Raw genomic sequence first — 16,805 nt, 5'->3', positions numbered from 1 at the left:
GTTGCACATTTCAGGTGTGGAAAGTTCTTAGAGATTTACCCAGAAAGACTCACAGCTTCAATAGCTACCAAAGGTACTTCTACAAAGTATTGACTCAGGGGTCTGAATACTTATGTAAATGAGGTATTTCTGTATTTCATTTTTAATAAAATAGCAGATATTTCTAAAAACATGTTATCACTTGTCATTACGGGGTGTTGTGTGTATTTAATTCATTTTTGAAATCAGACTGTAACACAATAAAATGTGGAATAAGTATGAATACTTTCTGAAGGCACTGTATATCCTGATGCCTAGTCACCTTACCCCTATACATTTCTACCTCCATCACTCCAGTATCCCTGCACATTCTAAATATGATACTGGAACTGACTGACCCTGTATATAGTATGATTACTTATGGCTCTTCTTATTTCTTAATTTTATTTATCTTGTACTTTTGTTCTACCTTGTGTTATTTTTAGTATTACATTGTTATTGATTACTGCATTGTTGAGTTTAGAGTTTGCAAGAAAGGCATTTCACTGTACTTATGCATGTGACATTAAAACTTTAAACTACTGCTAGGTTTTACACAGTCAAACGTAATAAATAACTACATTTTTAATACACAACTGTACAAATTCTACAATTGTGACATCAATATTTAAATACATACTTTTTTATGAATCAATACAGTAATATGAGATCTTTATGTAAAATATTTACATTTAAAAATGTTGTCATTCAGCAGATGCTTTTTTCCAGAGCAACTTGCAGCAAGTGCTTTCATCTTAACAGTCAAATATACACAATACAAACTTTCTATTCCAGCGAAACGCTATATATCCATTGTTTAGCTGTAATGGAATGTTTGTATTCTGTATATTAGCAACAAAACCCATTTTAACACACATCTAAAATCTATGAATAAAGAAAACTGAGAACAGTAATATTTTACACACACATGAAGGTACGTACGATAAATAATTTCTGATGAAAAAATACAATTGTGAAAAATTGGTGGACATAGACTTTTGGAACAAAATTCTTCATTTCAATTTACACATTGATGTAAAAATGTATTGTATATAAAACATTTAGTGTCTATCGGTGTGTGTGTGTGTGTCTGTAACGTATACGCTAGGAGTCAGGAAGCAGGTGCAGAAGGTGAGGTTAATGAAGAGAATAAGAAGATAAACAAAACAGGAGAAGTGTACTGAACGTGATCAAAACCAATACTGCCTGAAGACTGAGGCTACTGAGGGCTAAATAAAGGGGAAGTAATCAAGGTAATGATGAAGTCCAGGTGTGCATAACAATTGTGAGCAAGTGTGCATAATGTGGGTTGCCATGACCGGTGGTTAGTAGACCGGCGATGTCAAGCGCCGGAGAGAGGGAAAGGGAGTAGGCATGACAGTTTCTAGGCCCAGCGTAATGATGATGAGTGTACCCATCTGTTGTGATGGCTGTCCCAGGGCCTACCACCTGACCTGCACAGACCCTCCCATGACCACAATACCAAGTGTTACGTTCCTCAGTTTCTGTGTTGCTGTGGGTTTGTATGTGTGTGCATTTCAGGAAATGGCTTCCTGGATTCCTGAAGCAGCTGATTGGTTGGCCCCATCGCTGATTGAAGTTCTGACCCCTCCCTCTCGTCAGGGGATACAGCTGTCTCTTCATTACCAACTCCTTCTCCAGCTTGATAAAAGCCAGTGTTCCTTTCAGAGAAAAGAGCTTCTTTTAAGGTCCTGTGTTGGTTGTTGGTCAGTGAAAGTTTTGTTGATATTAGTTTGTAGCTGCTCCTTCAGAGGTATGTGTATGCCAATAGGACTTTGTGTTTTTGGTTATTGAAATTGTTCACTTACATTATTGGTAAATTATTCTGTTTCATTTGTTCCCAGGGGGAAGGGGAACACACCTTGGGAGTGTTTAGGCAAGAGGCCTGCGGGTATACATAACCCGTAGTATTTAATCTGTCTATGCACACTAGGTAAGACCTGGGTGGACCTCCCCCTGTATTTTTGGTATACATTATGTGACCAGAATCCTTACTGGAGTTCTGTACACGTAACTTGTTCAGGTCAGTATTTTTTTTTAACTCCATTTTTCTCAATTACAACTACCCATTTACTTTCACTGCTATTACTTCTACCTCAATGTATCATATTGAGGTATAACGGTTCTACCTCAGCATAATACTGAGGTATTACGGTTATACTTCAGTATGATATTGAGCAACAACTGCTCTACCTCAGTATGATATTGAGGTATAATGGCTCTACCTCAGTATGATATTGAGGTATAACTGCTCTACTTCGGTATGATATATAACGGCTCTACCGCAGTATGATATTGAGATATAACTGCTCTACCCCAGTATGATATTTAGGTATAATGGCTCTACCTCTGTATGATATTCTGGTATAACGGCTCTACCTCGGTATGATATTGAGGTATAACAGCTCTTCCTCAGAAGGATATTTATCACGTTTAGACCCAGATGCAGACAGTGTAGAAGTAACAAGAGTTTATTGCAACCACAGGAGCAGGCAAATGACAGGTCAAGGCAGGCAGGGGTCAGTATTCCAGAAAGGGTGTAAAGGGACCAGAACGGCAGGCGGTCTCAGGGTCAGGGCAGGCAGGGGTCAATAATCCAGAACGGTGGGGTAAGGTACAAAATGGCAGGCAGGTTCAGGGCAGGCAGAATGGTCAAAACCGGGACGGACTAGAAAACAGGAGCATGAAAACAGGCAGGAGCAGGGAAACATACACGGGTAGGTTTTACGAACTGGCAACAGACAAACAGAGAACACAGGTATAAATACACAGGGGAAGATGGGTGACACCTGGAGGGGGGTAGAGACAATCACAAAGACAGGTGAAACGGCTCAGGGTGTGACAAAATTGATATATAACGGCTCTACCTCAGTATGATACTGAAGTATAATGGCTCTACCTTAGTATGATATTGAGGCTAAATGGCTCTACCTCAGTATGATTTGTGGGCTATACTCGGCCTTGTCTCAGGATGGTAAGTTGGTGGTTGAAGACAACACTGGTGTGGGGGCTGTGCTTTGGCAAAGTGGGTGGGGTTATATCCTGCCTGTTTGGCCCTGTCTGGGGGTATCATCGGATGTGGCCAGTGTCTCCTGACCCCTCCTGTCTCAGCCTCCAATATTTATGCTGCAGTAGTTTGTGTCGGGGGGCTAGGGTCAGTCTGTTATATCTGGAGTATTCTCCTGTCTTATCCGGTGTCCTGTGTGAATTTAAGTATGCTCTCTCTAATTCTCTCTTTATCTCTCTCTCTCGGAGGACCTGAGTCCTAGGACCATGCTTCAGGACTACCTGGCATGATGACTCCTTGCTGTCCCCAGTCCACCTGGCCGTGCTGCTGCTCCAGTTTCAACTGTTCTGCCTGCGGCAATGGAACCCTGACCTGTTCACCGGACGTGCTACCTGTCCCGGACCTGCTGTTTTCAACTCTCTAGAGACAGCAGGAGCGGTAGAGATACTCTCAATGATCGGCTATTTACTCTTGAGAAGCTGACTTGTTGCACCCTCGACAAGTACTGTGATTATTATTATTTGACCATGCTGGTCATTTATGAACATTTGAACATCTTGGCCATGTTCTGTTATAATCTCTACCCGGCACAGCCAGAAGAGGACTGGCCACCCCTCATAGCCTGGTTCCTCTCTAGGTTTCTTCCTAGGTTTTGGCCTTTCTAGGGAGTTTTTCCTAGCCACCGTGCTTCTACACCTGCATTGCTTGCTGTTTGGGGTTTTAGGCTGGGTTTCTGTACAGCACTAAGAGATATCAGCTGATGTAAGAAAGGCTAGATAAATACATTTGATTTTGATATGATATTGAGGTGTAACTGCTCTTCCTCGGTATGATATTGCGGTATAAGGGCTCTACTTCAGTATGATATTGATGTAAAGCAGTTCTACTTTCGCTGCCATATCTCTTGGCTCAGAGCCAGCTCACAGAGACCAGCTCCAGTAATTCCACCTTAGACTTCTCCTTCTCCTCCTTGTCCTCCACCTCTCTCTTTCCAGCGTCGATGCGACCAACAGCGGCCAGGTCTCTGCATATCAGATGATCATTGGTTTATTTTTGTAGTCTTTTAAACTTTAGCCTCTTCTATTTTCTTCTACACTGTTCCCTATTTTTCTTCAATCTGTTATTGTTAATTAATCAGTCTCTTTCAGAATTATTTTGTGTAGTATACAAACAGTGTGTGTGTTTGCACGCCTGTGTTCCAGTGTGCAGGTGGTATTGTGGTGGGGGTCAAGGAGGTGTGTTGGTTTTGCCTCCTCAGTGGAGGAGCCCTGAGCCTCTGTTTTCAGTGTCTACACACCTGCTGTCACTTCCCAAAGTAAGACCACCTCTAAATCCATCTTATCCCACCTCTAAATCCATCTTATCCCACCTCTAAATCCATCTTATCCCACCTCTAAATCTCATCTTATCCCACCTCTAAATATCATCTTATCCCACCTCTAAATATCATCTTATCCCACCTCTAAATATCATCTTATCCCACCTCTAAATATCATCTTATCCCACCTCTAAATATTATTGTTTTAACCATGAAGTCATATCTTCTGTTTCTGATCAATTAAATGCATTTTAACATCATAGATTTAGCCGGTGGTAAGACACTGGCTGCAATGAGGTTTAAATAAATCAGCATTCAGGATTAGACCCACCCGTTGTATATTTTCTAACAGTAACCATGTACTTTGCTGTACATCAACTGAGAGTTTGATCACAGTGATAATTGGTGTGACGCTAGTGGCTACCAATGGCCAGTAATGGAACAGTCAACAGTATATCAGTCAGCATTCCTCTGTCTTTGTCTTTGACAGTGGGAGGTCCATCTGCTCTTCCTGCACCAGGCGCTGGGGCAACTCAACAAATAGAGAGGCTGAATCCAAGGGCTTCGTGTGTGTGTGTACGCACCTCATTTTCTCTCTCCACCTCTGTACTCCCAGGTTGGTCAGACTTCAAAAACTCAGGAGCTGAGCTCCACTTTCTCAGAGACCATCCTACATAAGTATGAACTAGACTTCATTGTGGGAGAGGTGTAACGCTCGTCTTCCTCTTCTTCTGAGGAGGAATAGTAGGAAGGATCGGAGGACCAATGCGCAGCGTGATAAGTGTCCATATTTTAATAAAGAAATAGAACACTGAACAAAACAACAAAGTGAAAAGACAAAATGAATGAAGACGAAACAGTCCCGTAACGTAAACACAGGAACAATCACCCACAATACAAAACAGGCTACCTAAATATGGTTCCCAATCAGAGACAACGACTAACACCTGCCTTTGATTGAGAACCATATCAGGCCAAACACATAGAAATAGACAAACTAGACATACAACATAGAATGCCCACTCATATCACACCCTGACCAAACAAAATAAGGAAACAAACAACGCAAACTATGGTCAGGGCGTGACAAGAGGTGAGTTGACCTAACTTTTTTTGTAGCCTACTTTGAAATCAATGGGAAATTTGTGTAAACATTTAGGATACACTTTTCCTCCGTTAGAATTCAACCCTTCAAAGCCTATAAAAGCAGTGTGGATATCTCATTAAATCTCCAAGTCAAGCTAATTATACTAATTTGGTGGGTGCTTATATTTGTTCTATTTCACAAAATGTACAAGTGTGTATTATAAACATGTGAATTGTAAATGTGATTTTTGCATATCCCAACTCTCCCTGAGACACCCTCGGAGAGTGGGGTCACATCAAGGGTCTGTCTCTGTCTGTCTGTCTCCATCTCTGTCTCTCTCTCATCCTTAAAAGGAAGGATCCACAACAGTCCCATACAACAGATGGTTTAATTTTTTATAGCTATGGACACTGAGAATGCCTCTGTTTTTAACTCAAATTCCTTGAAGGCCGACACTTAGCTCTGGAATGTTGTTTTTGTACATTTTCAGGAGTTTAGCAGAACTCCAAGATGGATAGACTTTTGCCAAGCAGGAGAAAGATGTTTTCCCCTCCGCCAGTGTTGGTTGCTACGGTGACCTGCTCCTCAAGGCCCAAAAATAAGGGGTGAGGAATGTCGTGCTGTGGACGTTAACGATAGACGGGGTGAGGAATACGGTGCTGTGGACGTTAACGATAGACGGGGTGAGGAATACGGTGCTGTGGACGTTAACGATAGACGGGGTGAGGAATACGGTGCTGTGGACGTTAACGATCGATGGCTCATGAAAGAAACCCTCTATATTTGGAGACTGAGCGGGACCACGCTTCACAGTTGGCAGCGATATTGTTTTTCTTGACAGTGTTTCAGCTTTGATGGATGATAATGGTGATGTATGTGTGCCAACATTGATTTGTAATTATGAACGTTGTATGTGTGGGGTTGTGCTCTGTTGTTCCAGTGCGCAAGTATAGCTGACGAACACATTTAAGGCACCTCTAGGTGGCACTCATGTCAATCAATCTATGAAAGGCCCAACATCATGTAAAAACTGTCATGAAACATGTGTTATAATTCTCAAAGAACAGTACCATCGGGACTCAATGTCTTTATAGGAGGCCCATCAATAGACTGACTCTGAAGGAGAGAGAGAGAAAGGGGGAAACTTGCCAAGGCACAGAGTAGGGGGATGTTGCCATTCCTTTCATTTCCAAAACAAACATGAGATGTGAACATTGTGAACCAGATGGGTTTAATGTATCTGGTATTCGAACAAGATCAGGCCTGGATGTACTCTGGCTCTGTTCAGCTCTACAAACCTCTGTCATGTTTTCACTATCAGGACTCTCATAACAAAGCCTCCATAAACACTTTATAAAGCCTATATAGATTATGCCGAAATTATTCATAAGTACATGTCATGGGTGGGAAAAGAGTCAGGCCATGTGTCAAAGAACTAGATATTGTTATGTCTCTCTGCAGATTAAAGGCTACTGTTTGTCAGCCTTGCTAGCCAGGTTTGAGACGTACAGCAATCTACATACTGTATGTGCATTCGGAAAGTATTCAGACCCCTTGACTTTTTCCAAATTTGCTTACGCTACAGCCTTCTAAAATGAATTAAATATTTTTTGCTTTCATCAATCTACACACAATTCCCTATAATGACAAAGTGAAATATTTGTAAATGTATTAAATATAAAAACAGACATACCTTATTTACACAAGTATTCAGACCCTTTGCTATGAGACTTGAAATTGAGCTCAGGTGCATCCTGTTTCCATTGATCATCCTTGAGATGTTTCTACAACTTGATTGGAGTCCACCTGTGGTAAATTCAATTGATTGGACATGATTTGGAAAGGCACACACCTGTCTATATAAGGTCCCACAGTTGACAGTGCATGTCAGAGCAAAAACGAAACCATGAGGTTGAAGGAATTGTCCGTAGAGCTCCAAGACAGGATTGTTTCAAGTCACAGATCTGGGGAAGGGTACCAAAAATGTCTGCAGCATTGAAGTTCCCCAAAAACCCAGTGGCCTCTAATTCTTAAATAGAAGAAGTTCGGGACCACCAAGACTCTTCCTAGAGATGGCCACCCAGCCAAACTGAGCAATTGGGGGAGATGGGCCTTGGTCAGGGAGGTGACCAGGAACCCGATGGTCATTCTGACAGAGCTCCAGAGTTAATCTGTGGAGATGGGAGAACTTTCCAGAAGGACAACCATCTCTGCAGCACTCCACCAATCAGGCCTTTATGGTAGAGTGGCCAGATGGAAGCCACTCCTCAGTAAAAGGCACATGACAGCCCGCTTGGAGTTTGCCAAAAGGCACCTAAAGATTCTCTGGTCTGATGAAACTTTCGCCTAAATGCCAAGCATCACGTCTGGGGAAAACCAGGCACCACTCATCACCTGCCCAATACCATCCCTACATTGAAGCATGGTGGTGGCAGCATCATGCTGTGGGGATGTTTTTCAGCGGCAGGGACTGGAAGACTAGTCAGGATCGAGGGAAAGATGAACAGAGCAAAGTACAGAGAGATTCTTGATGAAAACCTGCTCCAGAACGCTCAGGACCTCAGACTGGAGCAAAGGTTCCCCTTCCAACAGGACAACCAACGACCCTAAGCATACAGCCAAGACAACGCTGGCTTCAGGACAAGTCTCTGAATGTCTTTGAGTGGCCCAGTCAGAGCCCGGACTTGAACCGGAATGAACATCTCTGGATAGACCTGAAAACATCTGTGCAGTTACGCTCCCCATCCAACCTGACAGAGCATGAGGATCTGCGGAGAAGAATGGGAGAAACCCCCCAACAACAGGTGTGCCACGCTTGTGGTGTCATATCCAAGAAGACATTAATAAGCTGTAATTGCTGCCAAAGGTGCTACAGCAAAGTACTGAGTAAAGGTTCTGAATAGTTATGTAAATGTGATATTTCCGTTTTTTTTATTATATACATTTGCAAAAATGTATAAAAACTAGTTTTTGCCTCGTCATTATGGTGTATTGTGTGTAGATTGATGAGGAGGAAAATATAATTTAATCAATTTTAAGGCTGTAACGTAACAAAATGTGGAAAAAGTCAAGAGGTCTGAAAACTTCCCGAATGCACCGTAGGTTACTGTTTACAAATGCCCAAACTGCCCTACTCCCTCTACCACTGAGAATCTTTGTGGTTCAACCCTACGCTTAAATCATCTTTGTTTTGAAAGACTAGAATGTTTTTCTGACATTTTTGTTTCATGTTTGGGTTGTGAGTTGAATCAAAACGGCGCTATGTGTGTGCACATACAGAGCTGATCTCTCATTCATCTTCTTAAGAAGAGCTTCAACCACATCCTGTCAGTGTGTTGTCGTTCATTGCGCTGGAATTCTTTGGAATAATATGATAAGTGAAATTCCCACGCTAGGCGTCCTCTTTTCACAGCTTTAGGACATTCCAGAGAATCTGCACAGCCATTTGGCTGTGAAGAGATCACACGGGTGTTCCTGTTGTGCCATGACTGATCTGAGGAGGATGAGGGGATCTTGATTTCCAGGCATGACCCCTCTCTTCCAATACCATTGTTATGGAGAGGAAGTGGTGCTTATTGTCTTTGCCCCTGTGGGCCCAGCCTAGGCTACTGGGGTTAGGGTCAGCCTATGCTACTGGGGTTAGGGTCAGCCTATGCTACTGGGGTTAGGGTCAGACTAGGCTGGGGTTAGTGTTAGGGTTCAGTCTAGGCTGGGGTCAGACTAGGCTGGGGTTAGGGTCAGACTAGGCTGGGGTTAGTGTTAGGGTTCAGTCTAGGCTGGGGTTAGTGTTAGGGTTAGGGTCAGTCTAGGATGGGGTTAGGGATAGGGTCAGCCTAGGCTGGGGTTAGGGTCAGCATAGGCTGGTTCTTTTATTTATTTAACCTTCATTTAACTTGGGGTAAGGCTGGGGTTAGTGTTAGGTTTAGCCTAGGCTGGGGTTAGGGTTGGGGTCAGGCTGGGGTTAGGGTCAACCTAATATGGGGTTAGGGTTAGATTAGGCTGGGGTTAGTGTTAGCCTAGGCTGGGGTTTATTTCAGCCTTATCTGGGGTTAGGGTCAGCCTAGACAGGGGATACTGTTAGGATTAGCCTAAACTGGCGTTAGGGTCAACCTAGGCTAGGGTTAGTGTTAGGGTCAGCCTAATCTGGGGTTAGTGTTGGGGTCAGCCTAATCTGGGGTTAGGGTTGGGGTCAGCCTAATCTGGGGTTAGGGTTGGGTTCAGCCTAGGCTGGGGTTAGGGTTGGGGTCATCCTGGGCTGGGGTTAGGTTTGGGGTCAGCCTAGGGCCTAGGCTACTGGGGATAAGGCCAGTATGCTTCAGTTTGGCTGGCGCCTAGCCAAAATCGAATTTGAAACTATTAGGAGTAGGTTTTACAGTACTGAAAATATTTATGCGATTGTATTTGATTGAACTGAGCCCTACAGGTACTGTACATGTACAGTATGTAAGCACTACTGTATGGATAGTTTATTGATCATGTATTATTACATGGGTCCAGTACAGTCCTAGCCCAGAGATTCTGTTTTGTACATTCCATTTCCTGTGGAATGTGACACTCAAGCCACTGACTTTGATCTCGTTTTTTACTCTACTACAATGGTGCTCTATTACATAACAGTGTTTAAAAGTCGATCAAACCAGCCAGACTCTGTTCCTATTGATTCTTTCACACTTCACTTAAAGGGTAGGTAGCATAAACGTAACCACATGTAACATATGGATTTGCATTAGTATACACATCAAAAGTTACACCACACTTAAAAAATGTTCAAGTTATTACATAAAACCGAGAATTCCGAAGAAGGCCGAAGTCATGCCGGAAAAGGTTTTTCCGGGATGTTACGTTATATGCAGGATCGGGCAAGCCAGCCTATTTCCTATAATGTAAATCCAACAGAAATAACTTCAGATGAACTTCAAATTAAACCAAATCGTTTACACTCTTGACTACTGGTTTCAATAAAATTCTGACAACTTACAAGCAAATGCTTTATGAATCTACTGCATGGTTGCTAGCCAACCAGCCTGCTAAAGTTAGCCCTAGCAGCCTGCTAACATTACGTTAGAACTGCATGAGCCAGTTGCTATCAACACTTATCTTACAGCTACATTTAAGTAAACCCAACTTTTGGAAATACATAACGCCATCTAACCAGTAATCAAATAATGCTACCGGTATGTGCAGTTATCTTATCCAACAAGCCAGCCAGCTAAAGTTAGTTATTTCAGCCCGTTAGCTGCCTAGCCAGCTAACTAGCCAACAGCTAGTCGACATAGCTAAGTAGTAAGCCAGAGAACAACACCAACTAGTCTAGCATAGGCAGGAACCCACAGAACACAACAGATATCATATATCAAGTAGAGAGAGTGGCGATTTACCGATTGACATCTGAGTTAGCTAACAAAGAAGAGCCAATGAGAGAGGTGCTTCAGAGGGAGAAGCCTTTTCACCGGCTGAGGGAGATTCGGTTAATCCAATAGCGATATAGTGAGGAAAACCCATATTGAATTTACCCGCTTTATCTAACCCTAACCCACAGCACCTGGTTTCAGTCATTACGAATCCTGCCTTTCACTGGTTATAGCCATTTAAGATTTCCGGGGTGAAATGAGCACCGCATACAGTAGATATGCCCACTGTTCGCTTACTCCAATTCGCTTCAACCGGACAACCGGCCCAACTTCAAAGCTAGCTTCTTCTTTTTGGGCCCCAAATTAGTCGTAACCTCTTCCTTGTGGGCATTACTGCACCGAGCAACAAAACAGCTCCTTGGAATATTTAGCTTTTTAAAAAGATGTTGGGTCTGAAATGAAAACTAACACTAACTACGGACGATGTAAAACTACTACAACACTCACTCGCTCGCTTAACTACCACTACCAAACGCACAGGAGAAGAGGAGATGCAGTTTTTTTTTTTTTTTTTTTTTTTTGCATTAATATGGTTTCTTCAAGGATGTACATAGTAGCTCACCAATGCCAACACTTGTTCCTGAATGTAATTGCATGCTAGAATGACTAGTAGCTAACGTTAGCCAGCACCGGTTCTCCATATGACATTGACAATAGTGCATTGTCGATAATTCAGACGATATGGGAAAATAAGTTAATAAATATTTCAAAACCCAAAAACATCAATATTTTTGGAATTATAGGTAACCACACTGTGACTACAAGTAAGTTAATAAGTCTTTGACCACACTATGTTGTTACTTTGGTGAGTAAAATCTCATGCTACCTACAGTTGAAGTCAGAAGTTTGCATACACCTTAGCCAAATACATTTAAACAAAATTTTTCACAATTCCTGACATTTAATCCTATTAATCTGTCTGTAAACATTTGTTGGAAAAATTACTTGTGTCATGCACAAAGTAGATGTCCTAACCGACTTGGCAAAACTATAGTTTGTTAACAAGAAATGTGTGTGGTGGTTGAAAAACGATTATTAATGACTACAACCAAAGTGTATGTAAACTTCCAACTTCAACTGTACCCTTTAAAGTGAAACTGACAGCGTTTTAGCAAGATTAAATCTTATTCAAATCTGTTCATATACACTCCCAGGAAGAATATGACACATTTCAAATTTTCTGACAAGCACAAAAAATTCCCATGGAGGCTAGGTGAAAGGTAATAGCCTGTCTGGTAAAATACATTTTATAGCAGAGTTATAAGAGGGCGGCATTACAGGAAAGAGACGTCTGTTCCTAATAGTGGCGTCATGAGAATACTGTCCCCTTATGGAATCTACTGACCAATGTCATACTGCTTGAGCTGTGTACAGTTTGAAAACAGCTGATCCTATGGTCTGATAGCAACACTAATCTGCCCCATTCAAGCATTCTTTACAGTAATATATGCCATTTAGCAGCTGCTCCTATCCAAAACAACTTACAGTCATGTGTGCATACATTTTACGTAAGGATGGTCCCGGGAATCGAACCCACTATCCTGGTGTTGCAAGCGCCATGCTCTATCAACTGAGCTACAAAGGACCACATTAATTGCAGTAAAGCATGCTTTTATATTATGAGATGAAAAACACTCTGTACATCTCTCCAGAACAGTATTACACATAAAAATGACAACCCCATACTTACGCCACAGTCATTGGCACCATCACCATACATCCCTACAGTATAGCTGCAAAGAAAGCAAAAAAAGAGGCGGAAATTAAAGCCAAGTGGTCAACATATTACTTCGCTGGATGACAGAAATTTAGCATAATGTAGTTTCCCAATAAGCACAAAGTATTTACATATGGTCATTTTCACGTTTTCATGAATTCATAGAATGTTTGGGAATGACGAGGGAGAAAACGGCCGTGCATTTGGACAATTAATAGACACTGCAGTAAATAAAATCTATTAAAAACATGTGTCTTGTCCAGGACCGGAGTCCACGTACACCGGTGCGCCATAACAATAGCCTTTTCATATCTGAAAAGTAGTTAAAACACTGCCAATTCCCCTTTAACATGGCAGGAACATAGAGAGCTGGTGGCAGATTCCCTGTCACCGCACACACACATGAGCGAACGCACGTTCCCGACACACGCAATCACACGCAGGCACACAAGCATGCACACACACCACACACACCTGCCACCAGCCACCAGCCTAGGGGTAGTCTAAACTATGTTTCCACTCTTCCTCTATCCTGACTTCTGTTTTTGTTATTCTGATACAGTAAAGACAAGGAAGGAATGTTAGATGATGATATTTGTAAGATAACCAACAATACGATTACTGTGAGTAAAGCTAAGTTAATGTTCATCAGTCGGGTTGACAATTTCCCAGAACGCTCTTCTGTCACGATCGTCTACAGGAGAGAGAGATGACCAAGGCGCAGCGTGTGCAAAATACATCTTCTTTATTATAAGAAGGAAAACAAAACAACAAACAGACGAACGTGAAGCTAATAACGAACTAGTGCACACATGCAACATAGAACATAGACAGACACTGACACAGGAGACAACCACCCACAAACAAACACTGTGAAACTACCTACCTTAATATGATTCTCAATCAGAGGAGATGAAAACCACCTGCCTCTAATTGAGAACCATATTAGGTACCCATTAACCAACATAGAAACAGAAAACATAGACTGCCCACCCAAACTCACGTCCTGACCAACTAACACATACAAAACTAACAGAAAACAGGTCAGGAACGTGACATCTTCAATAAATGGCATGACAAAGATAGCCTTGTGATGTGACATAACAGCAAAGCCCCTTGTCTAGACGTCTCCTCCAAATAGTGTTTTTACTGCATCTAAAATAAACTTAGTATGAGACACACACATAGCTGTCTGTGTTTAAGTGCACTCCGGGGTTAGATGGTCAGATACGGAGACGTCCACAACGTCCAATAAGACAGGAGAAAATGTTCAAGTACTCCAACTCTCTCCCAAGCAACGCCAAGATAATGACACGGTTGAAGGGAAATTGTAGGGTAGCATCGGCCTGGAACTGTTAACACCGACCTGGAGAGACCCTTTTGGGCATTCCGGAGTGGTTCTGGGATTCTTGGAAGTGCTCCGTGTTTGCATTCTTCCTTCCTGGCTTCAGCAGAGGTTGTGCGTCTCTGTGAAATTGGACTGGGATATAGCTAGGCCCAGGAGTTTTCCTGACCATGGGACTTAACTGGGATTAATCTCCAAGTTCTCAAGTTTTAGGATTTACTGAAACTGGGGCCCAGTGCCCATTTAAGGTCCCAACTCCTGGCCCTACCCCCATTTAAAGGGTACTTCAGGATTTTGGCAATGGAGCCCTTTATCTAATTCCCCAGTCAGATGAACTTGTGGATACAATTTTTATGTCTCTCCATGCAGTCTGAAGGTAGTTGCAAACTATCGTTAGCGCAATTGCTAACTAACATTAGCTCAATGACTGGAAGTCTGTGGTAACTGCTAGCATGCTGGTAGATTCCATAGGCTTCCAGTCATTGCGTTAACACTAGTTAGCATTGGCTTGCGAAACAACCTCTAACTTCCTTCATACTGGATGCAGAGTTGTAAAAATGGTATCCTTGAGTTAATCTGACTCTGGGGAAGTAGATAAAATCCCAAAGTATTCCTTTAAGGGCCCAACTTCTGGCCCCAGCCCCATTTAAGGGTCCAACTCTGGGCCCCTAGTCCCAGTTAAGGACCCAACTCTGGGCCTTGGACATTGATGCGCTGTAAAGTTGGCTGCACAGAATTCCTAGATGAAATATAATGTAGTATATTATAGATTGTAGGTTTATAGAAGGTGGCAGCTAGTTGGAGCGAGCTTAGAGTTAAGAGTTCCTATGAGCGATAACATGATAAAAAGTGACTGACTGTGTGTAATAAGTGTACCCAAGTGTTTTCAGTGGAATAAGAAAACTGCATGTCATCCTTTAAACTGATTAAAGGACTTCCTTTATAAGGGATATAGCTTGATAATAAAATGTGATTGACAGGCTGATCTGTAACAGGCTGCATCAGGAATGTGTTGTCCTTCAACACAATGAACTCTATAGAAATCTTGAGTTCAACTCAAATTCAACTGTTGCCCACTCCATCGATCTTGGTTAATGAACAAAAGCGTTGTTCATCTCCTCGTCTTCAGAACTATTCTAATGAGTTTGTTCCATTGCGCATCATACATCATTTTGGATTTTATTAATCCCAAAATAGATGTTTGTTCCAAGAACATTCTACCCCAATGTCTAAAAATAGACAGTCTGTCTGAAATAGACAATGCCCCTCTTTTTAAGCGTCAAACAATGCACTGTGTCTCATGTGAGACCAGCTGACATGTCGAGCAATATCGCTATTAACATACATGTTAATGTTTGACCTGCTTGCCGAACATCTCATTCCAAAATCATGGGCATTAATATGGAGTTAGTCCCCCCTTTGCTGCTATAACAGCCTCCAGAACATTGCTGCAGGAACTTGTTTCCATTCAGCCACAAGAGCATTAGTAAGGTCGGACACTGATGTTGGGTGATTAGGCCTGGCTCACAGTCGGGGATCTGTGCAGGTCAGTCAAGTTCTTCCACACCGACCGTGACAAACCATTTCTGTATAGACCTCACTTTATGCAAGGGGGCATTGTCATGCTGAAACAAGAAAGGGCCTTCCCCAAACTGTTCCCACAAAGATGGACGCACAGAATCGTCTAGAATTTAATTGTATGCTGTAGTGTTAAGATTTGCAAAACATCACTTCTCATCATTGTCCAAATAAACTTCATAAATAAATACAGCAGAACCATCAATGTTTCTTAGGGGCAAAACTACATTCACATAATTTGATATCCATTATCCAATCAAATTCATATCGACCATGTGGCCCAATCAGGAACAACTTCAGGCTCCCATTTGCTCAGGTCCAATGGCCCGGGGCTTGGTTTCTACCTAGCTAACATTTTTATTTTTTTAAAGATGGTCATACCAAGGATCATTTAGCTATTTTATTTTGAATTTTAGGACCCCTGTAGGTATCAAAATATATATATATTTTTAATTAAATATTGAATTTGGCCTTAATGCTATATACATGAAAAGAATTGATATTCCAAAAATAAATCAAAGAGAAGTATGTTTTGAAGTGCCTGTCCTATATCTGAGAGATATAAGAAAGCTCAGGAAAAAACTAAAATATATAGATATCTCATAGAGAATGATAGAAGTCTCTAATGGCCAAAACTCTGTTTTAGCATGGGCAGCGCCATTGAGGGCTTCCACCATGCTTCTGACATTTTAAAGTAGTCAACAGGGAGGGGATTCCTATGGGTTGTAGCATCAATGGCGCTGCCTATGCTGTCACAGACCCTATAATGGCACAGATATAAAGATGAGTCCTCTATCTATCTCCATGAGATATCTCTAGCTTAAATAGACATATTTTTATGGGGATTTTTTAAATCATTATGCTAATTAAAATTCCATGGGGTGCGGACATAAACTCTAGTACAAGACAGAGTTTTTTTTCATATGCTCAGGAAACAAATCTAACAATGTACTCTACTAATGACAGATATATGACCAATCTATCCCCTTTGGCTAACCATGCTTAGTAACAGCCCATCTAAGCATAATAATAACCAACACATCTAAACTTCCCTCCAGGCCATATATATCAATGGAAAATCCATTGATATATATGGCCTGGAGGGAAGTTTAGGTTTGAAGCTCCTCTCCAGTCATAAAGGGCTATCTCTTTCCACCATGCTGCCTGTGGCCAACATGACTGATCTTCCGCAATGTGCCGGGTCAGCAATGGCAGAGTCAGCAGCGGCAGCAGATAGCTATGTCCTGGGGGGCACACATGCCGAGCATGGCTGAATGATTGGCATTCCAATGATCTCCCGCCC

Source organism: Salvelinus alpinus, chromosome 30 (genome assembly GCF_045679555.1).
Source record: "Salvelinus alpinus chromosome 30, SLU_Salpinus.1, whole genome shotgun sequence".
Taxonomy (NCBI): Eukaryota; Metazoa; Chordata; class Actinopteri; order Salmoniformes; family Salmonidae; genus Salvelinus; species Salvelinus alpinus.
Note: the sequence above shows the minus strand (reverse complement) of the source record.